The sequence below is a fragment of the Anopheles gambiae genome, chromosome X, assembly GCF_943734735.2.
Source record: "Anopheles gambiae chromosome X, idAnoGambNW_F1_1, whole genome shotgun sequence".
Taxonomy (NCBI): domain Eukaryota; kingdom Metazoa; phylum Arthropoda; class Insecta; order Diptera; family Culicidae; genus Anopheles; species Anopheles gambiae.
The window spans coordinates 12,411,577-12,434,315 of record NC_064600.1 but is presented as its reverse complement, the minus strand read 5'-3'; the positions used below and the strand labels follow the sequence as shown (position 1 = coordinate 12,434,315).

Here is a 22,739-nt window from a genome sequence, read left to right as displayed (position 1 = left end):
ATCAGAAAAAACGGTTTCCACTTGCAGGAGTATAGAATTTCACGTGAAAACAAGAAAATAGGGCTAACTTTCGATGACGATCTAGTTCACTTGATCAGAAAAATATTATCGTGTCAAATGACATTTTTTCGTAATTCAATGCTTCAAAAAGTATCATAATGTAAAATGCTCGTCGATGACTATTGCCGTTCGCAACACTGGTTGGAGATATCAAGCACGGTACAGCATATTAACTGGAGAAATCAAGAATGCGAGAAACTTGTTGAATTTCAAACGTGAGAGCATGATCTATGTTAACTGTAAACTGTGTAACGTGAAATATATATAAATGTCTTATGTCATTATGTAACGTGTGAATGCAGTTGTCATCACGATGATAATGATAAGATATTTGTTTATATATAAGCAAATATATAAGAAAGAGACAATACAGGTTTAAGACACGCGCGCGTGCAAGTGGACATTACAAATCTATTTGGGGGAATTTACTGTATGTACCAGTGATGTGCTCTTTGGAGCGCATCCACGTCTCCGATCCGACTCCAGCTATTGTTAGTACGATTCTGACTCCGGCAAAATGAGAACCACTAGTTCCAGCCAGAGTACGAGTTCTCCGGAGTTGTCCGAAATCATTCGAGGTCGCCAGGAGTCGTTCGGAGTCGTCTGGAGTCACCCGGAGTTGTTTAGATCCTGAGCCATTCAGAGTCGATCGAAGTCGACCAGAATCGGAGTCAGTCGGAGTCAACAGGAACCGTGCAGTGTAATGTGCTTGGGATCAAGCATTTCATTTCGCTGTGTGTTTTTTATATCACTTTGCAAGACCGACTCCGGCAGACTTCGAACGACTCCGGACGACTACGGCCGACTCCGGATGACTCGGATTCCGGAATTTTGCCATCTTTACCCGTCACTAGTTTGTACACGGTCTGCGAGGCGACAACAGGATTCACATGATGATTGTAAGTGGCCAATTTTAGATACATTAGTTGGCCTGTTTCGGAAGGCCAATTATTGGTACCAGTGAAACTGGCCATATGCATGTCGCAGTCGTGTTCTGATAAGTAGTGCGCCGGTATTTCATTGTATTCGATGGGTGGAACTATGTCGCCTTGGGTATGTGTATGACTCGCACGGTTTCTCTGAGAGTGTACCTATGCCACCACTTGCTCGTTCTTTTCTCATTACCCCTATTAGTGTAAACTTATCTTATAGACACTTTCATCCTTCTCAAACATGTGTTGGGGTATGAGGTGGGATTTGGTAAAAATACCCAATTTGGTACATCCCTGATCATACTACTAAATCAGCATTTTGACACATTTTATCAAACATTCGAGTCACTTTATTGCCCTTAATGATTGGTTCGTCAATCAATATTGCTATAATCAAAATTGGAAACATTCGACGGTATGAAATTACGTCCTTAAAGATGGTCAGTTATTTGTATGACAATAAATTCTTCCCATCTTTACAAATCAGACCGTAATCATATTCCTCTAACGGGTATGATGCCCTAAGTACGTCAGAAACTAACAGGCACCGAATAAACCAAAGAAGAATAAGATAAAGGAACAAAAAAAACAAGCTAGTACACATTCGCTTTCTCTTTCATAGCCCACAAACAGACACCAAACCACGAATGAACGTCTGTCAGTTTCATTTGACAGTTGCGAACCGCATGAATGACAATTATAAAACATTCGTTCCGGCTACTTATTCTTTTATCAATGTATATATGTCTGTGTGTGTATGTATGTGTGTGTGTGTGTTTGTGTGCGAATTCTCACTTAACTCCTGCTTTCCGCTCGCCCACAAGCTCCGTTGCATCTCGTTAGCTGATGAGCGCGGGATGTGGCGCGCTTGGGATAAGCGCTTCTTTCACTCCCGTCCGCCCCGAACGACACGTACTGTTACGGCTTGCTGCACCATTCTAATGCCAGCGCGTGTACACACCGTTTCCGAGCGGCAATCGCACAACCGTACCGCTTGGCGTGTTTGCCTTCGCCCGGAATCGAACAAGCCAGAACGGAACGCCGCTACCAATCGCCCGGGCTGCTGCCGCTCGGATCGAAAAGTAGCAAAAGTTGAACGATGAAGTTTTGTGCACTGCTGCCTCCCCTTCGCATACCATCCCGAGGGAACGGCCGCTGAACGCTCCATGCACCAAGAGTGCACCAGTTGCAGTTCGGGGGGGGGGGGGGGGGGGGGGGGGGGGAGCAAGTAAAGAAAAAAGGTCGGAGAGGACTCTCGGAGAGATAATTTAATACGATTATCTCGAGTTCAATTACAAATGAAATAGTACTATTTTGTGTGTGCTGTTTTCCATCGCTGATTAGTTTGCTATCGATAGGGGGCGCCCGAGGGGGGGGTAGGGGGTAGGGTGGTCGCTGAAACATGCACACACGCACACAGAGCTGCGGTAAAGAGTTTCTTTTTTATTTCGCTTGCGCTTTCCCGACGGCACTCTGGCGCTCCTGCTGTGGGCTGGCGGCCTTTTGCTATGTGCACTCGGGAAGGTGTATTCTGGCCGACAGCGGCCGGTATCGATGGCGCTGGATACTATCAAAACACTTCAGTCTTTTACACGCAGTTCGCCGCTGTTCCCGTCGGCTTCAAGTGTGCTCATTCGACGTGTCCCGACACACACACACATACAAGCGCAGATACAGGTACTTCAAGTTGGAAGCTCGCCTTTCTGCACGTTCTATTCTGAAGCTTTTCCAGCGCAATACACGTGCAATACCGACCATTAGTGCTAATAATAGTGTACTCCCCGTTACTATCTGCGCTCGATACCGTGCCTGATTGTGGTGTGTCTGGGAATGCTTGTAATGCAACAACAGCAACAACAATAAACACACCTTTTGTTGTGTTTGGTGTCTAAGATGTGTCTCTCCATTGTGAAACAGGATAGGGCACAGCAACAATGCAGCATGAAAATTTTGCTACGGCCGCAGCCAACGGTTGACCGGAAATGCAGAACACACACACCGGTCCGTTTCGCGCCCGGCTGCCTGGTCCGCGGGTCCTGGTTCAGGGACACTGCCACTGTGCTGTAGGACTGTCCTATAGGAGCCAGGATGTTGATGTGCATTTTATGTAAAACTCACGATGTCGCCACTTTGCCCGTTGGCTCGGTGGCTCGGGGCCGGTAGAACGACCAACAGCAACAGCGTTTCGTGCCGGCAATGGCAATGATATCACACCGGCCGCCGGTGCGTCTGCTGAGGTCTGAGGTCGTGCAGTTCCGTCGGTGGGAGATGCCCGCCCCGAATATTCACGATGATTGATATCATACGCCTCGCGCCCCCACCGCCGTAAGCCAATCAGCACTCGATCCAGCCAATTATCGCTGCATCTGTCCTACACCGCGCTGCCATCCATCGCGTTGCTGCGACAGCTCCGTTTTGGGGTTAAGTGACAGTTTATTACCTTTTAAAGCGAATTGTCTACCCCTGGTGCACACGTGCACACGGAGACGGAACTCAGTACCTGCTGGGAACTCGCGTGCGTGCGTGCTGCTGGTGCGAGCTGTGCCTCAATTTATCCATTTGTATGTGCGCGATTAGTGCCACGGGCCACAAGGATGGCTTTTAGCAGCTACACTCCAACCCGAGGACTTCTTCGGATAAACAAAAGCGGCCGTTCGGAGCTTCCCACAACGAAACGCATGCTCGTCCGCCAAAAGCCGCACTAAGCGTTGCCTCGTTTAGAATATATATCTAGCATAGGTAAGTACAGCAACAAAATTATGTTACTGTGCTCCCTGCAACGATGTACGGTGCACTCTCGACCGGACCAGGACGTTGTGTCTGGCGGGCTCGCAAGAAGGTTTGGTCCGAAAACTACACGCGTAGAACGTCGAAACTGCATCAATTTTACATGCCGGGCCCAGCATTGAATGGCGCTTAGTTTTTGCGATGGCTCACACAGGGTTCGCCCCATGATGCTAAGCTGCCTACTGCATGCTGATGCACCCGGTGCGGTGACCATTTCCACAGCAGTAGGGAGTGAAGTGAATAGAAAGAAGATAAAAAAACAACATACAAACAACCAATCCATCAACTCAACTGTTTGGAGCTCCGCGGGTAAGCATTTTGGGATTCTGCCGGAAGTTCTTCCTGAGTAAATCAGAAAAAAAAGAATCTCTGGAAGAACACACCCGATGCGCTCGTGGACTGTCCGTTTCCGTTTTTACCCCGCTGGCCGGATGTGCAAAACTCTTCCCGAGTCCCGAGTATGTTCGTGTTTGTGTATTCGATGCAATCGATGAGACGCATTTCTAGTTCGCCTAATCCGCTTACCATCTAACACTGCACCATCGAGCTGCGTGCTGCGTTTCCCCTGTGAGTGAGTTGGAGCTGAGGTCCGAAACGGGCGCAAGGTGATGATGGAAATCGCAATCGATTTTTTCTCCCCTTTCCGCTTGCAAAAGAGTAAGAGTGAGGTAAGAGGAGAGGCGGGGTGCAATAATATTTCGGACTTGGACCGGCAAATCGCAATCGAAGTGCTGCTGGGGTCGATCCACCGAAGACAACTTCAACATCCGCATTATCCAATGTACCGGAGAGGCGAGTCGGACGCTGGTACCCCCGGGAGGGGGGGGGACGTGGGATTTAAGCGGCAGAGTGGACGACCCATCGCAGCAGAGGATGTAGAGTTGGGCCCGTGCGTATGCAGCATGTAAGGTAGGATGGAGGGAAGGGGGACACAAATGCTTAATCGCATGCGCCGGCGAGGAATGCACGTAGGGAAGAGCGGGTTAGAGCGGATTGTTTGAAGATCCCACGTCTACCCGGTGGCATTTGGTCTATTTATGGAAGGTTAAGTGTTTTACGTTCCATCGAATCTACATACAGTTTTATTCAAAGATTTTGTTTTAGTGAAGTCACTTCTGAAATGATGTTTAATGGATTGAAAGGTTTCAGTCGAGAGACCAATAACTGCAGTAAATGAATGCATTGCACTTCCTACAACGATTCATACTTCACACTTGGTTGTGGAGACAGGTAAAGTCCTCAAGACAAACTTTGGAGAATGTTTGTAGAAAATAGAGATACATAAATACAGTGAACTTGAAATTTATGCAGGCCTTAATTGACAACCTCATTCATCTTACCCAGAACCGAAACCATTATTCACATTTCATGTATCAGCAGCTGGGGCTGATCCAAGCTTACCCAAGGACATTTCGCAGTTTCACTTTAGGATATTGCTCAACTGTCCAATTCCAAAGCTCTTGCCATGTTTTCTATCCAAACCAAATTCCTGCTTTCAAGCATCGACATCTGAAATCCCTTAGAGTCTCTGATCTATTCGTGACAAGTGTCTTACCAGTTCCTCTTCCTGATTGAACGCAAAATGAGGCAGTCCAAGTTGTGGCAAGATAGCTCGTGAGTCGTGAGGTGACTCATCTGCGTCGTGCAAGGCACGGTGACTGTTGGTTTCGTCGGTTCCTCACAGATTTCAATGCTTTCTACTGTTAAAGAGTGGTCTCTGACTGTTACTCAACAATAGATGTTAGAGTGTGCGTCTTTCTCACTTTGATGAGGCAGAAACTACCAGAATACAAGACCTAACCTAACAACAACTCATTCACATAGAAACGCAGCTGTAAATAGAAATAATGCAATTGTAGAGCCCAATATCCGTAGCAGTTAAAGTAGACCCACAAGCAGGCCGCCTTATTCAAAATATGCACTGCTCTCAAATTTGCCCAAAGTGACGGATGTCATGCGAAAACATTAGGAAAGGATGCTCAAATATAAACATTTGTCAAAATTTCATTTATACTTGAATTCTGAGAAATGTCCATCTTTCCCGTATATCCAGTGGCGGATTTAAGTGTACAGTGTACAGTAGTCTCATCTAGAACTCCTGTACCCAATAAGGGCCCCATGGACGAAGAGGCTCATACTTGGTTTTTGGTACTTGGTGGCTAAAAATGATCTAGAACTAGTTCATGAATTTTTTTTTTTACATCGTTTCATAGACTTTAAAAAATGATCAAGTATAATTATTCGTTGTTAGGCAGTGTGTTAGATCGTCATGAGGAAGTTTGTGATCTAGGCGTTACACGGGACTCTAGTTTTAATTTCCGTTTACACGTTGACAACACTGTTAACAAGGCATACAAGATCCTAGGTTTAATATTTCGTCAATTCCGATAATGTAGTCATGACTTAAGTCTTATGTCGTAGTTTACTTGTCTTGTGCGTTCGTGGGTGAAGGACTGCTCAGTACGTTGGTTCCCCAATTGCACTACGATGATTAACACAATATACGCAATACAACGGAAGTTTACAAGACTTGCTTTATAATGTGACTAATTCAGAGTACCTACAACCATGCCAAGTTGTTGCTCGCGTTGCCTTCTGCTTGGCCCACAGACGGTCGAACATCGTTTTAAGTTAAACCAATGTGTATTTGTTACTAAAATATAAAAAAAACGAATAAGACGTTGTCCACTACAGAAGAACAACAACTACGTACCTTCGAGACCTCTTCGCTCTCGTAACTTGCTTGTTGGTGAGAGCAGGCGTACCTTATATTGATACAATAAGCCATTCCTAGCTATGACAAGGCAATTCAATACATGGTCTAATCACATTGATTTTAATTTAACAACCAACGCATCTAAAGATAATATTTTATTAATTTCAAATTTTGCCGACACCGGATTACAGCAGATGTTAGGGAAATAAGTTAGGGATTAGGTGTTGAATATTCAAATAAATAAATAAAATTATTAATAAATAAATACAATAAAAAATAAAAAATAAATAAACTGTAGGGGCCCAGTAGTCGAGGGATCTCGAGATCCCCCCCCCCTGAGGGTCCTTGGTACCCTAAATCCGTCACTGCGTATGTCTTCATCCACCCGTCCTATTACCAGCGAAGTAGTTTGGAGTGTTGCCTGGCAATGTCGCGCAAAAGTTTGAATATTATCTCCCTTGAACTACAGTTGTGACACGGCTGGAAGTAAACTATCGATCCAAGCAGTTGCTTTGCCAGCTGATGTTAAGATGTCCCGCTGCATCGTTGCCACTTACGAAAATCTGAGCCACTTACGGCGGCCAGGCGCTGAAACGCTCAGGCGACATTTTGTAGCGCAAGCCTGTGTTTGTTGCGGAAACCTGCTCGTCGTATACATACAGATGATTGAATTAAACTATAGCCTCAACCTTATTTTTCCTGTCTCCTTGGTTTGCTCCTTGGTTTTCAACGCACGCGAAACACTCTCAAGTAGTTCCGAGTCGCGCGAAAAGGTACATTCGGTCGGTACAGGGCACATACTGCAACCCACGCCTTATCAACAACATTTGGCAAAGCAATCGGGATGAAAAAGTAAAACAAAAAAAAATTGTGAAAACTGTCAAAAGCGCGATGTTTTTGCCCCATTGCTCCGTCCAGGAGTGCTCATGCTAGTGTGCGTGTTTTTTTTTTCTAGTTCCGCTCATGGTGCCAGCTTCACGTGCTAGTGATTGCTTTTCCGGTTGACCCGCGCAAATGTTTTCTCCCCCTTGCAAACAAAAAAAAACAATACGGCAACAGTGTCTGTGCGCGACCTCCGCTCACCACTCCCTGAGCCACCGGATCGGGCCAAGGTATCGTGGTGCCAGCGCCTTGGAAATTAACGTATCGCAGCCGTGTCACAGTTGTGCGCAGTTGCTTGGTGTGGCTCAGGCACTGCTGCCTGCTGCTACGAAAGGCAGTAGTTTTAAAATGGTGCCGAATTTTTTGCCTTCCTGTTTTCCATTTTTTTTTTCGGCTCTGGCCATCGAAGCTCTAAACGCTACCGGAGTTTCGGTCGCGGGATGCTGCGGTCCAGGTGTAAGGGTAGGCATTGTGAAGCTGTGCGGAAGCAAAAGTTAAGCGGATTAGCCCGTGGCTATGGCTGTCGGGCCTGTTTTCCGAACAGCCCTTCAGCAGCAGTAGTTTTGCTTGAGAAATACTTTTGTGACAATTTTGAATTTCCTACTTGCCCAGAGCGTAGCGTTAGTAAGGAGAGAAAGAGAAGACAAAAACACACACATAAACACTCACACAAGATGGGAAGCGTGGAACGACCAATATTGATGATACGGTTCATTTGCAGAAAATGTTGCACAAATAAGTTTAGGCTCATTCCCGGATTAGAGCGGACGCTTCCCACTATCCGTGGCCACTCGTTAGGTCCCGGCGCGGCAGTGTGCAAGGCAGCCCGAGCGTTCGTTTCACCGTGACACTGAACTCTCTCCCTGGTGCCGAAAATCTGCCCCCCCGGAAACAATCTGTCAGTGATCGCAAACACAAATACAAACTTCGTACCGTCGGCGTACGGTGCAGCATGAGGAAATAATTTGTTGAATGCAGGTTCACTGAACCCCGCCAGCCTCCTAGTTTTGGCAACAAACTGAAGCACCGAAAGCAAACCAGCTCCCCCACGGTGCTTCCCTTTCCATCCCGGCAGCGCGGCATGTTTCCACACCTTCGCAGGGCGGGCAAAGGTTAAAATGCGCCCGGCTAATGAATTGAAAGTTTTCGCTCTAGTTTATTTTCTTACCCTCACCTATGACTCCCCGACAGATGGCGCTTACGCTTTTTTTTTGTATTTTATTTTTCTTTTCTTTTTTTGTTGTTGGCAACAGGGATGAAAGTTCATACACTACCGTTCATCGAGTTGATGTTGGTTCTCTGTCACTCGCCCTTTCCTGCCTTCGCTTTTCGCAGCAAGGAAAGTTGTATGTTTTTCCCTCGTATGACCCGTTTATTCCGGGTGAGCAAACATACCTTGCGGGTTGTTGCCAATGTTGAAAACAGCATCCCGATCCCGGGAACCGGGAACGTCCTAACTGCACACACACACACATACACACACACACACACACCAGGGTTTTGACTTAACTAGCCGTGGGACGGGGCACGAAAATGATAGCAGTTTGCTTAAGAGCGACCGAACTGCGCTGTGCCTGTTGGTTACCGATGCAGACCAACTACGACAAAAAATAGAAAAATAAATCGTAGAACGATGGACTTCTAGGTACGCTTTTTTGCTTTGATTATCTCCCTCTCTCTCGCTCATTCTATCTCACTCTCTCTCTCTATTTCTTTCTCTCCATCTCTTGAACATTTAGATTATTCTGTTTTTGGCTTTTCATCACAATCGTGGAAATCGTGCTAGCTAAGGTAGAATTTTAATGTTGATCTATTTGTCTTACCCACCCAGCTGCCCCCGCCGAGACGAGTGTGCCACAACTGCACCGGCTCATTGTGTGCTGATAGTGTTGTTACCGTACCGCACAAAAAAAAGGGAGAGTGTGAAAGATAAATATTTAGTTTTCATCTCGTTTACATTGTGCTAGAGGCTAAAAAAAAGAAGAGGAAAAAAATACAAGCAGCTTTTTTGGTCTTGCAGGATGATACGAGCACTTTTCGCTGCTCGGTAATACAATCTAAACGTGGCAACAAGCATGTAATTGGCTAGTGATGGGAACGGCATGTTACGAGCTTTGCCTAATTTTCAGGCGTCACATATGCCAATTGTTTATTGCACGCAGGTTGAGTGTTTTCCAAAGCAAAACCAAAATTCGTGAGAAAGTTTGAGTTTTAGTGCGCTCAAACGTTCGCTGCCAGATCTTGCAGCAATGTGAGTCGCTAAATACGGGAGCTATACGCATAGCAAACCTCATCAACGTACCTGTTGTAACGCACTGCCTGCCCTTCAGGCGCTGTAATCAAAATCACCCGTACGTCGAACGGCTCTATCCTAAATGCACTATTATTTCCTCGGCATCGCTCCATCGGCAAAATTCAAAACGACCAACTTAAATGAGTTCGAGCTCGGCCTGAACACAATTCGCATAATGTGCAAGCCCATCAGCATTGGGACGACGCCCGGGATGTATGCAATCGACACACCGGCTTCATACGAATGTCAACTGTTTCAGTGCACGCGGGAGTCGGGCGTCAGATAAGGCAATTGGTCGCCACCGAATGGATACAGACACATAATGCAAAAGCCAGACAGACAGTTGGCTTCCTTTTTTTTGTGGATTTGTTTTTTTTTGTTTTATTTCAGCTGTGTTAAATGGGTCCGGCTCAAACATAAACAAACGAAACGAACCGGACGTTCGGTGCTAAGCTTCCGGTGTTTGTTGGTTGTTGTTGTTTTTTTCTGTCCTTCTCTGATGGATCACGAGTTTGACGCAAATACCTCATGGCATGGCGGTGGTGGGGAGGAAAACTTGTTCGGAAAAATCCAAAACCATCATCACGAAAGACAGAGAGAGAGAGAGCGCACACACACACAAACGTTTTAATTTTGCTCCTCTCGTCCTATCGCTTCGGTTGGGCTTTGCCATGTAGTAGAAGGATATAGAAAATAAGAGAAAAGTGACATCGGACAAGGAGTAGGTCCGCCCGCCTTCGTCTACCAGCCCACAAACGGTGCCACGGGCACGAGCGAAAGAGAAATGGGATGAAATTTATTATTTGTTCTATAATAATATGAAAATGAGAAAAATCTTGCCCGTCCCGGCCGCGGTGAGCGTTGAAAGGATCCGACCATCTCCGCCCGGAAACCCCGGACGGGATGTGGCAGTAGTAACATAAATAGGGACAAGCAGATGCACACCTGTTCCTGCTTCTTCCCGGTGTAGTAGCGGGAGTAGCGCTTTTTGCTTCTGTTTTATTTTTATTATTTTTACTTTTCTTCTCGCTCTTTTCGCTCAATTACAGTTCGCCCGTCCGGGGTACCGAATGCTGGGCAGTGGAGCACAGTGCTGCTGGTGGATGGAAAATCTTTACCGGTGCATCTGTTTCAGAGTAGTGCGGGAGTTTGTTTTTTGTTTTTGCTCGCTCCTCCATTGGAAGATAAAACAGTTCCCGATGTTAGTTGAGTTATCATTGTTGCTTCATTAGCCTTCACCCGGGAGCTTGTTTGCGGCGCCGGGTTGTTTCGCGGGGTGAGCAACAAGAAAACGAAATGTTTTAAAGAAACGTTACCCTAATCTTCGCCTCTTCCTGGGCGCTCTTTTCTCTCTCTTTCTCCTCCTCCTCTCTTCCCTAATGCTCTTTGGGTGTAAACGTGACCGGGCAAGCGTCACTATCGATCCGTCAAAGGCATCCATCAAAATAGCGGCCCCCCGAACCCCCCGCCGCCGGTCGCCGTCGCAAAGCAAACGATAGTTTAATCGAAAAATCGAATCGCTGCAACAATCGTCTTACTCGGTTCGCCGGCAGGGTAGTCGGAAACAGGCTCCTGGATGCTTCGGCACACAAATTGCAACACAGCTGCACGGGGGCATCGATAACGACTGTGAAATGGCTGAATCTCTAATGCAATGCAAATAACGAATGTATTTATGATTATTCGTCGTTATACATTCTCGCGTTCGAACTGTGCCCGCGCTGCACTGCTGTGTCGGCGCCGTTCGTAGGGAAATCAAATGCTAGTGCAAAGGCGAGCGAGGAGAGCGAAAAAGAACCGACCGTGCAGATGAAAGAAAACGACCTTCCGCGCGTCTGGCGGGCTGCAGCGAGACGGGATGACATCCTTCGTGCAATCTGATCGATGGAAATGAGGAGAAAAGATATGTTTTTTTTTTTATCTTCTATTTTTTAATCAAACAACAACACATTCCGTATCGATATATCGATTATGGCGGCAAGCTGGGTGGGTTCGTCGTTTGCTTTAGTCTGGCGGTGGAGTTCATTTAAATTTCAGCGCGGAGCTGTCTTTTGAAAGTGACAGTTTTGCAGTGGCTGCTTTTCCCTCCGGTGTAACCTAAATCTGTCAAGGGCGGGCATGGGCAGCAGCAGCGAAACTCATAATGACACCAACAAGGAAGGATGTACAAGGAAACTATTGGAGCATTTTCCAAGCCAATCTCCTGACACATGCTGCTGTGTTTCTGATTTACCTCTAAGGATTGTGTAGATCAGTGATGTCACACTTGTTTTGGGTTTGCAGGCCGTATTCCAGTTAAAAATGTTTCTCGCGGTCTGCTATTGAGAGGGAGGGGGAGGAGGTTTGCACAGTTTAAGTATTTCTGTTTTCAAACGTTTTTGAAACTAGCCTTGTTATAAATATTTTTAAAAAATCATCCATGAATAATGTGGTTGTTGTGGAGGTTTCTTGTAGTTTTTAAATCATATTTAGTTGTTTGGTCAATTGTTGCACTAATTTACCTCACTGCAGCACATGGTTCATTGGATCGAAGAAAATATTAAAGACATATTCTTGGACCTAGAATCAAATGTACATTTTTTCGTCGCCTCCATCAAACCTTTTCATGTTAAATGCTTCACTATAAATATTTGATTATGTGGAAATAAGAACACATGGAAATGAAATTACACTAAGCAAAGCAGCTAAGTGATATTTACCCGTACGTTCAGCTGCGGTCGACCTAACTCGGACCTAACTCGGAATGCATTACTCCGGATATGTGCAAACTTTGAGAATTTCTGAACAATTCTGTAACCTCGTATGTCATCTTCACACATAGATGAGGATGCTCTTCGACTATGTGAGTAAAGAAAATCAGGCCAGAATCTAAAAACACTCATGGCAAAATAACCATTCTATCAATTATCGGAACGTGTGCTCTTAGCTTAGGTGCTCCAATAAACACGCGAGAAACAAGTGCAGCCTTTCAACGACGCTAATGACTGATAACGATAACACATGATTTTCACACTATTTTAGCCAATTTGTAGCCATTTCTTAAATCAAAAGAGACTATCAAACTTTTTGTTCGGAATCGACCTCATATAATTTGAACCTTTAAATACCTAATATTGGCTCTAAGACATCAATTTTTGAAAGAACGCATACATTTTTACTCTAAAAATCCATGCCAATTTTGGTTCACTCCATTACATGATTAAAAATTTACACAACAATTTAGACATTTGAAATTATATCAATGAAATCATTCACTACTTAACTTAATTTCAATAATTCCGGAACACACAGTGTCATAAATTACGTTAAATTTTTATAAGATAGCGATTGACTCACAGTCAAAAATTGGTGCCTTTAAGACAAAAATAGGTTTAATCTGTGCCCTGGGTACTTTTTAACGGTGCCGATGCGAAATCAAGATCACGATCGGTTAGCATTGAGGATTTGCTTTAGTTTTGAACTTTCGCCCAGGCAAATGAGAGATTCGAGACATAAGCAGCTTTTAACATACGACTAATTCCTGGTGGAAAATTGTCAAATTTAAATGTGTGTCATATGAAGATGTTGATATGTGTCTCTTGCACGCCTTTTTGGCTGCATTTGTAAAAAAAGAAAGCGAGAGTTTCTTCTGCCAATTGCTACCAGTTGGAGGAGTTTCTTTGACTACAGATACGGTGTTGAAGATTTGATGTCACATACATTTATGAATATCTTTCTTATCCTTATTCGTACTGAAGAATTTTTACCTGAATACATATTTTTTCGATTGAGACGAAATTTTCGTATTTTAGGAAAAAAAATCATGCAGGTACCGACACAAGCCATTAAACATCGTTCAAAAACGTATTTTCAAACATGAAAAGAAGGAACAATCGAAAGTGGAACAATAATAATGATGAAGAAATAGTAAAATCAGAGAACATCCCAATTATTAGTTTAACAAAAAACTTATTCATATATTCAGGGACGTATATGTCATTTTTACCAGCACAATTGCAGTCCTGGAACCAATTATTCCACTTTTTATACCGATTATATGGAGTAAGACGTTATGCGTTGGTATGGTATAAAGTCGTTATGCGAGGTTCCATTGTACTTCGTTTTTTTACGATTTAATTAACGGAACGGGCTTTAAGATTTTTAAATCTGATCTGATTTTTTGTAGAAGCTGTAGAGTACCCTTATCGATGAAGTGAAGAAAGTCGTACTTCGACACGCGGTTTCTGAACCCTACGGAATGTCTCAAAGTCAGAAAAATGGGTGAAAATATGAGGAACTTGACTTCAGAGTGCCGTCACTAATCAACTACTACAACACATGCTACAAAGTTCTTCGCGAGGAATTTGGGATATTTCAATTTACCTAATTTTACTTAATTTTAAAGCAAGATTTTGTGCCAGCTGGCATCACTAACTTACATGCAAATTGTTGGTCTTGAGTAAGCTAAACTTCTTAAGTTAACCAATATTTATGCTTTGGAACGTTGCTCACTGAGTTATTAGCGTTATCCCGAAGCTAGGTTTGTTGGACCCAAACAGAAACCCAAACAGCGGCGGCCAATCAAACGTTGCGAACGAACTCGACCGCTTGCCCAAAGCAGCACAAGACGATCGTCGGGAAGAGATCAGCATAATGCGCTTGCAGGGATTACGGTTAACCATAAAAGCAATGGAACCAACTGCTACGAAAAATATCCTTTAATTTCCGTCCCGGTCACTACGGTACAGGGCCACCGTTTCTACCGAATATCCGATTCCCCCTCTCTCTCTCTCTCTCTCTCTCTTAAAACCCCCACACCTCTCTAAACCCTATCAATGCAGTTTGGCAGTCCCCCACGGGAGAGAAAATTTGCCCTCCTCTGGCCCTTTCATTCGCATTCGCTCCATTCCTTCATATTTGCACAATCACGAACTTTAGCACAACTTCTGGATGATGCCCACCCCACTGCACCACCGTACGGCGGGAGTGGGAGGTTTCACCAGCTTCACCCTCAACTCACACCACCCACACTCACACACACATACACACGGAAACACACATTCACACACACACACACACACATACATCCACACCTTAGCCCTGCGGTTTAATTCGTTTCGGTGAACGGCCCCATTTCCCATCCCCAGTTCCCTAGGTTTGGGAATTGGAAACCAATGGTCTGCGGAAAAACACTTTTAAACCCTTGGCTGCACACTTGCACCGGGAACGGGAGGTCGCCTCACGCTAGCGAATTCCGATTTTGGATGTACGAAATTTTCTTTTTTTTTTGTTGGGGGTGGTGGATTGTGGGTGCTTTATGGGGACTGGGGACGGGAGATTGGGATCGATTATGTGGGATTCCTAGTACATTCCTTGTTGCGCTCCGCTCATTCTCCTGCGGTACCTTTATCTGAAGCGATCTGAAGTATTGGTAGGAACGGGGTAAAACATAGCGAGAGAAAGAGAGAGAAAGAGAGAGAGAGAGAGGGGAGAGGACAGCGAAAAGGGGTAGAAAAATAAGGCAAACCTCGAGCCTGGTATCGCTTGAAATGATGCACCCGCGAGCACCATTTGCCACGAGCTGCACATGGACGAGGAATTTATGCTTTCATACATGTATACCTTGGCAACCGATGCATGCACATTCCTCTTTTTTTCTCCCTTGCTCTCGTATTCCCGTGTTTTCGGTTAGCAAAACGGGCTTTTAGTGTGTGTTTTTTATTCTGTATTTTGTTGTCGATTTTTTTTGTTTTACTTTTACGTTAGGTAGTTTTGCTTTGTTTTCGTTGTTTTTTTTTACTTTGCTTTGTACTTCCGATTCATCCGCCTCTAACACAGTCCAATCCCTGGTGAGTAGTGACCAAAATAAGACATACGGTTGCATACAGTTGCTCCACATAATTACATAACTGAGGCAATGCAGGCAACGTTGGGCAATCGGTGATCTGTGAAATTTCTTCCCCGCTTACAATTATTGCACGGGATATGCTTTTTCACAGTTTTTTCACCCATCGACTGGGGAGAGATTCAATGAGACAGTGATGCTTTATCAAGGCATATTTTGTATCATTATTATTTTGTTAAAAGTGTTTGGCAGCTGACAGGTTATTAAGAGCAGTGGATAGTGAATCAAGATCAATCTTACCCTTACTAGTGGAATTGATGCTAGAAAAAACAACTTTTCTAATATGTTTTCATCCTTTTCCTTTCACTGGGAACTTTTCGTTGCAAAAAAAAACTATTATTCACTTCATAAAGAGAATTTAAATTTGCAGGTTCTAAACAATAGCCTTTAAATTCCTCTTCATCTCTAAGTTTTTAATTTTCAGTGCAGAAAACCAATATCTCTACGCACGTTTTGTACAAACAGTCAAGTAGTGGATGTATGTTTGGTTTAAGACTGATTTTGGATCTTGCGATTACATCAATCGCTTTCACAAACAGCTTTTTAAATACAACCTATTATAAATAAAGAACTTTAATGTTATTGCTGTACAGGAGATATTTGTTGCTTTATTTTGTTCCTCTAGCATTGTTATAGTTTTTTTGATCATTGTAAATATAATAGAAGCCCCTTTTAAAAAATTATTTCAACGGAATAATAATATGTATTAGCAGTATTTTTTTTAAATTTTCATCCAAATTAATAAAAAAACAACAAAAAATTGGAAAAGGTTTTCAAATTGTATAAAATAAAACAAACAATCCGATGCCTTCAGAATCCGCTGGAATCCTTTAAAAAATCCTATGATTATTTTAATGCTATAGGAATTGTAACAAAATTTCAAAAATGCAACAGGAACACAACTGAGCAACAAATGCCTCCCGTACAGCAATACAAGTAAAGTGGTTTATTGATAACAGCTTTTATTTAGGGAGAAAAAAACAAATTTGAACCAACACAACAAATTATTTCGAATAAGTTATAATTAACAAGAGTTTATTCGTTCAAACAATTGGCATCGAAAGAGGCAATACAGGGTTTTCCACGATTGGTCAGTTTCCATGATTTTTGGTGCGTTCCCACGATTTTTTGTTCGAATGCCATAGATTTTTGGTTCGTTTGGTTGGTTTGGTTGGATCCCATGGTTTGGTTTGGTTCGTTTTTTCCGAGTGGATATCAATACAATTGGACCAAAAAAATCTGAGAAACGGCCAAAAAATCGTGGAAACCCACCAAAAATTGATGAGAACCAACCAATAAATCGTGGGAAACCCTGTAAACCATTAGAAACGTACTACTCATTTTACACATTTTTCACAATCACATTGTTTGAATTTGGGCTGATCGCTAGTATTAGTACCTTCACTAAATTCAAATAAAACATCGAAATACATCATACACCACAGCAGAAGCTGAGGCAAGATGTTTCAAATACTACCTTCATGATAAAAAAAAACTTTTTGTGCAATTATCAAACAGTCACATAGTTAACTTTCCCAAATCAATAGAAAACGTTCGGTTGCATCATCATTGTAGCAAATGACGTAAAAAAAAAGTTGGATAACTTTGAGCACTCCACTACTTGAATAAGCTGCCCAGCGCTCGTTATGTGAAGATCTAATAAAAAATCGAATTATAATCTACCAAACAATTAAATTGACTTTAAAAAAATTATAAACTAAAAACAATTTAACCAACTTCATTCCCAACAAACCATACATGAATATGTAACATACTTCCAACGTTTTTAATCTCAGCATATTGTACCAAAAACAAATCATCATGTTTGGCAAAATCAACCATAATTGCTTAGGGTAATGACAGATAGCTGACACCTGCCCGTGAGATCAACCTGCTAACGACGTTTGCCGTTGGCTGCATGTGGACCACCGGCAACGGCAGCATCTTGCTTACTTTAATTGAAACATAAACATTAATCATGCTGCCAGCAGCGTGCAAAACGACAGGCGACAGCTCACGTGCGGGATGACTCGGCTAAACTTGTGCAACCGGAGCGCAAAAACCTAACAAAAAGCCATGCATAGATTTAACTGCAACTGCTGGCATACGTACAGGTCATACAGGTATTACGCGATTCCAAAGTGTTGAACTCTTTTAAATCAAACTTGCCACATGTCACACTTTAAATTCACAGCACCGTCTACGATCGTATCGGGCAGCACTCTTCACAAATCTCTGCTTCAGTTGCCTACCTGCTGTGATGCTAGGACAAGCGGCGTAGAAAGATCACCACCACATCACCTCTTTCTTGGTATGTTTGATTGCTGTTATCGTTCGAGTTTCGGATATGTCTTGGTGGGGATATTTTTACCAGCACATTGCGCGGTATTCACTACGAAATCACCTTTTTCTGTTGGGTTTTAGAAAGGACTTGTCAGCAAGATCACGCTCATATCATTAGCACGAGCGAGAGCGAAGCCTTGCTTGGTTGACTGATAGCGTTCCTCATTTTCGGTTCCACACTCACGCACCGTTCACTAGCGATCGACCAATTCAGCACTGCTTTTGGGGGCACCGTTGAGCGTTCTCGATCAGGCTTTGATCGCGTGTCACAATCGCGTTTTACAGCCGGCTATGCGCTCGCTACCGTGATCTGTCCTTCGGTGCGGCTCAGCATCGGTTGCAGCAACATGCTATAGATGCTAGATCCCGCTAGCTTTCAGCACTGCATCGAAGCTACGCTAACGGCTCGGTCGGAACAAACGCACTCCCTCACTACCAGGTGGGCCTTGCATGAAGCCACAGCAGGAGTCAAACGACAACTGACTCCTCAAACCGGACCGTGTGTTTACCGCCAGCAAGTGTGCATACAGGTACAGACCGGCAGAGCGTTCTAACAGCACGGCTGCAGCAGGCCGCTCGGGCTCGTGCTCGTGTCCGGCTCGGCCGTTCCAGCTGTTCCAGCCAAACGGCACGCGTCCTTATCCCAGAATCGGCAGGCGGCCGCCGAGTCGGCGCGGTACGCGGCCGCCGATTCGGGCGAAATTGCCGAAGCCCGAGAGCCTATCCGGCACGCCGTCCTCCGCTTCGGCCACGGTCGCTGGCAGCCAGCGTTCGGCTGCAGTGTCGGTCGTGTGTCGGGCGATAGGAAGGGGAGAGGGAAACGAGAAACTTCAAAGATCCAAGATCCTCCGCCCAGCGCGAAAATGACAGCCGACAGCACACTGCCTTTGCCGATTGCCGTGGCCATACAAGACGCAGCTCGAAAGCAGGTTCGCTCCCTAAGGTCCCAAATCAGTCTCCATTTTTTCGCACTCCTTTTGAGCGGCGGTATTGCACAACCGAAAAATGGAGGGCGTTCTTACGATGGATCTTGGGAAAGAGCGCAAATAACGGGGTGGTAACGCTTTCAGGGCCGATTGTGTTGTGTGAAATGAGTATTATTTGTTGCATAAAGGTTTAAAGCCGGGCTCAGTCTAATTCAAAACTGGAGTAATTGCTTAAATTCGCTTACTTTTGGATGAATTTGTACACGCGTAAGTGAATGCCCCACACATCTGAAACTCAACTCAAGTTTGTATGCAAGTGATCGTGATCGTGTTCGAAGGACCAAAATGATCTTGAGCCATTAAACTCTAAACAGCTAAAGTTTGAAGCCGTTACCAGACCGAAACATTAAGCTACAGTCCTCATGGCACTCATACAACGAATCCAGATCTTGAGGGGGAAAAAACATTTTTTGCTGTTGTATTCTTTTTCCTCCCCCCACCAGAACTATGTCTCATGGCAATATGGAACTCTTGGCTTTTGGTCACCGTGCAGCAAATTTTGATTGGATTGCTGTGCCACCGCTGCGGACCGATGATGACCGGACCGGGATCTCTGACCCACCGCTCAGCCCGAAACTCACGTTACCTCATTCACTTCCCCGCTCTGTACCCACCGCACCCCGGCCCAGGCTGCTTTCCCCGAAGCCCGAAGGAATAGTGGGGTGTCCTTAATGGTCGTGGCCATCGTGGAAAAAACTTTCTCTATTTTCGAAGTGAACCCATTTCGCGTAGATTAAATCGCATCTACGCGCGTCCACCAGCAAATCTCACTCCCTCCCCCCCTCCCCCCTCTCCTGTCCGATTCAAGCAGTGCCGGAAGCCAAGCCCCTAGGATCCGGAATTCGCGGTTTTCGCCCCAAACGAACGTGTGCGCTGGTGTTCCGGCGTAAGGATAATTGTCGGTCATCAAACTATACGGTTTTGTATGGCTACGAGTGTATGTGTGTGTGTGTGTATGCTTGTTTGAGAAAAGGGAAAACTTTTACTACTTTTTTCCGCTTCCCTGTGCGATTGGCGCGCGCGTGTGTGTGTGTGTGTGTGAAAGAGAGAGAAAAAGAGAAAGAGCGAATGTGACTGCTCTATTTGTTTAGTTTCATTGTGTTATTTCATGGTTTTTAGCAAACGTGCCGGGGGGGGGGGGGGGGGCAAAAAAACCAAAAGGTCTCACCGAGGGGACAAACATTGTTCGCTAACTTCGTTGCGTTCATTTCCCGGCAAGTGACATATGCATCAGTGAGCGAGTGTCCACCGAGCGAGTGCGAGGACGGGCAGGCGGGTTCGATTTGAGGCAACTGCGGTACAAAACGGTTCCACCCTGTTCGGGGTACGCACGGGAACCAAATGCCAACCGAGGGAGACACAACTCCGTCCATTTGCTATGTCTTTTGCTGCTTTTGTTGCTTCCAGCCGTAAGATCTCCCAGTTGGGAAAGTTTGGGGCCAGAGGTCATCACAAATTGCCAAGCGAGCCCACCAGGAGCTCCCAAAACATATCCCAAAACATTGGAGTTTGTTTGTACAGGCAGTAACTGCACAGGTAGCTGTTCCAATTATTGTCGGCCACCCGCTCCCTCCACCCCCAAGAGAAGATAAATGGCTCACCATGGGCATTGGAGATACTTACCAAAACACGGGGACCAATTCCAGGGAGAAATAACAGTCGTCGCCGGAGGTACACGGCAAAACTCATCTGTGCTTAAGTAAGCGCTAAAGTTATATCGATCTCGGCCAGAACGGCTGATTGGACATTTGGAAACTTGCGAGCTTTGTGGGACCCTAGGTAGAATTAGCCTTCTCACCCGCACTATAATTGAGTCGGTTTTGTCGGTGCTTTTGTGAGCTTGCCAAGCCAAGATTGATTGTCACCGCTTGCCCTTGCCTGCTTCTTGACGGACGAATAGGGAAGGACAAGCGTGGTGTCTTCTGCAACCAATCTCAATGATTGGTTTGGTTTGCTGATTGCTCTTAACTCCTCGCCCAGCTAAACCGCATGCGAATACATTTGATCGTAGACCCGCAAACCCGCTTCTTGCTGGAATCCTTTTTTAGCTTTGCTGGAGATTCCATACGAGGTTCTAAGCGCGACAAGATGGACCTGCAAGAACTGCAATCGCATAAGAAACGTACTCCAAAAAAAAAATCCCCCAGCAAAGCATCACAACAACAAAACACCGCCATCAAGTTGATATTTTTTCCATCAATATGGTAATTCGAGCTGCTTGGCAAACGGTTGTGATGCTGCCGGTCTTTCTAGCTTTTTTTTTTTTTGTTGCCTCTCGTTGTCTTCGCCGCCTCGAACGCAGGTCCCGCGGTTGGCACTTGCCTTATAAAAAGGTAATTGACGCTCGCACTATTGCGGTTGAGATGCGCTGCACTATTTGCCGTATCTTCCAGTCGCCTTCCAGTCGTCTTTATCGGGCATTGGAATTCGTTTTACATTTAGCAGAAAGCCAGCAGCCAGCAGTCGGCTGGCGTACGGCATCCAACACTGGCTTCCATAAACAAATCTGTCAATCATATCCGCAGGCATCTTCGCCCGGGAATGGGCGCCGTTCGACTTGCTGAACCGATAAACAGTGCCAAGTTCATTTACATGCCACCTTACGGTGCGCATCGGAGCATCACGCCTCGGGCCAGTCTTCAGTGCGCGAAGGTCAGACCGCGAGGCGTGCCTTGGATGGGTTGTGCGGTTGTTTTCGCTTTTTTTTTACTTGCTTGCTTTCGGAACGGTGTCATCTTCCCTGGGGAACTCCGACGCCGCGTCGTCCATCGACCTGGCGATAAAAAACACAAGCATTTTTCCGACGCGCGTCACGTACACGCGCTAGAACGGTGCCGGTGCGGTAGGCCCTGTCAGACCACTCGAACAATACCCTGCCCCCGGCCCATGCCCATTTCGGCCCATAGCCGCCCGCGGGAGCAAGCGATACAATCTCCTCAAGTTGGCTATCTTGCGCCGTAGTACTTCCTGCTTCCCTAACCTGTCAAGTGGCGTACGGGGGCTTTCGAGATGAGTTGCTCCCTCGTCTCTGCTCTGCATTGTCCACTGGCGCGTGCTACACACCGCTTGAGGACGAGGATCAAGAGCATCGGTTCAATCGGATCCTCCAGCCTCTTCGCTCTTTGTTTGTGGGTGTATCACTGTGTGTGTGTGTGTGTGTGTATGTGGGTGTGCGGGCAAAATTTTTCCACCATCTTCTGCACGGAATCGCTGACACAGCGACCGAGAACTCGATTGTTTGTACCGATTTTAAAATTCCAACTAGAGCGCCCTGCCTCCGCAACAACCAAAAAAAAAAAAAAAGAAGCCAAACCGCCCGTGTGCCGTACGGTGACGTACAAGCTGTTTCCACCATGTGCACTGTACGTGTGTCGGTGTGGAAGGTGCAAGGGGGAGAGTTGAAAGAATCAAAATAAAATCGGAAGCCCCGTTCGCTCAAATCCGACACTCCAAACAAGACGTGACATAAAATTTAAATGCTTATTCGGCACCACCGGCGCCGCGGTGCTGCTGGCAGAAGGGGCAGTGGGGTGTTTTCGTGTGTTTTCGTGCTTTTCTTCCGTTCCATCTTTTTTCCCCCATTTTTTCGGAGGCACCGAGCCACACAAGTACGAGGGCCCACAGCACGGATGGTTCGATACACAGCCCGTACAGTCAGAGTGCTGCTCAGCAGTGTGGCCGCGGTTGGTCGTTGTTTTGCGGGAGGATACGGGCAAGATGTTGCCCAATTTCGGAAGGCGCCGAAAGTCAGTAGCTTTGCGGTGTACAAGTCTTCTTTTTTTTTGTTGTTGCTTCCCTCTTCGGTTTCGGGTTCGCGGGATGGCATCTTCAATCAAACGATGATTACAAGCCATAC

At 45.3% G+C, this 22,739-nt stretch overlaps 1 protein-coding gene across 1 annotated transcript in view; it reads right to left on the bottom strand.

Annotated features, from left to right (window-relative positions):
* LOC1272280 (carbonic anhydrase-related protein 10) overlaps window positions 1–18,406 on the bottom strand; it is a 71,144-nt gene extending 52,738 nt beyond the window's left edge. The window contains exon 1 of the mRNA XM_061663298.1: window positions 17,807–18,406. The gene's annotated coding sequence lies outside the window, so the exon portion shown is untranslated. The remainder of the gene's footprint in view (window positions 1–17,806) is intronic.
* Window positions 18,407–22,739: the final 4,333 nt, after the last annotated feature.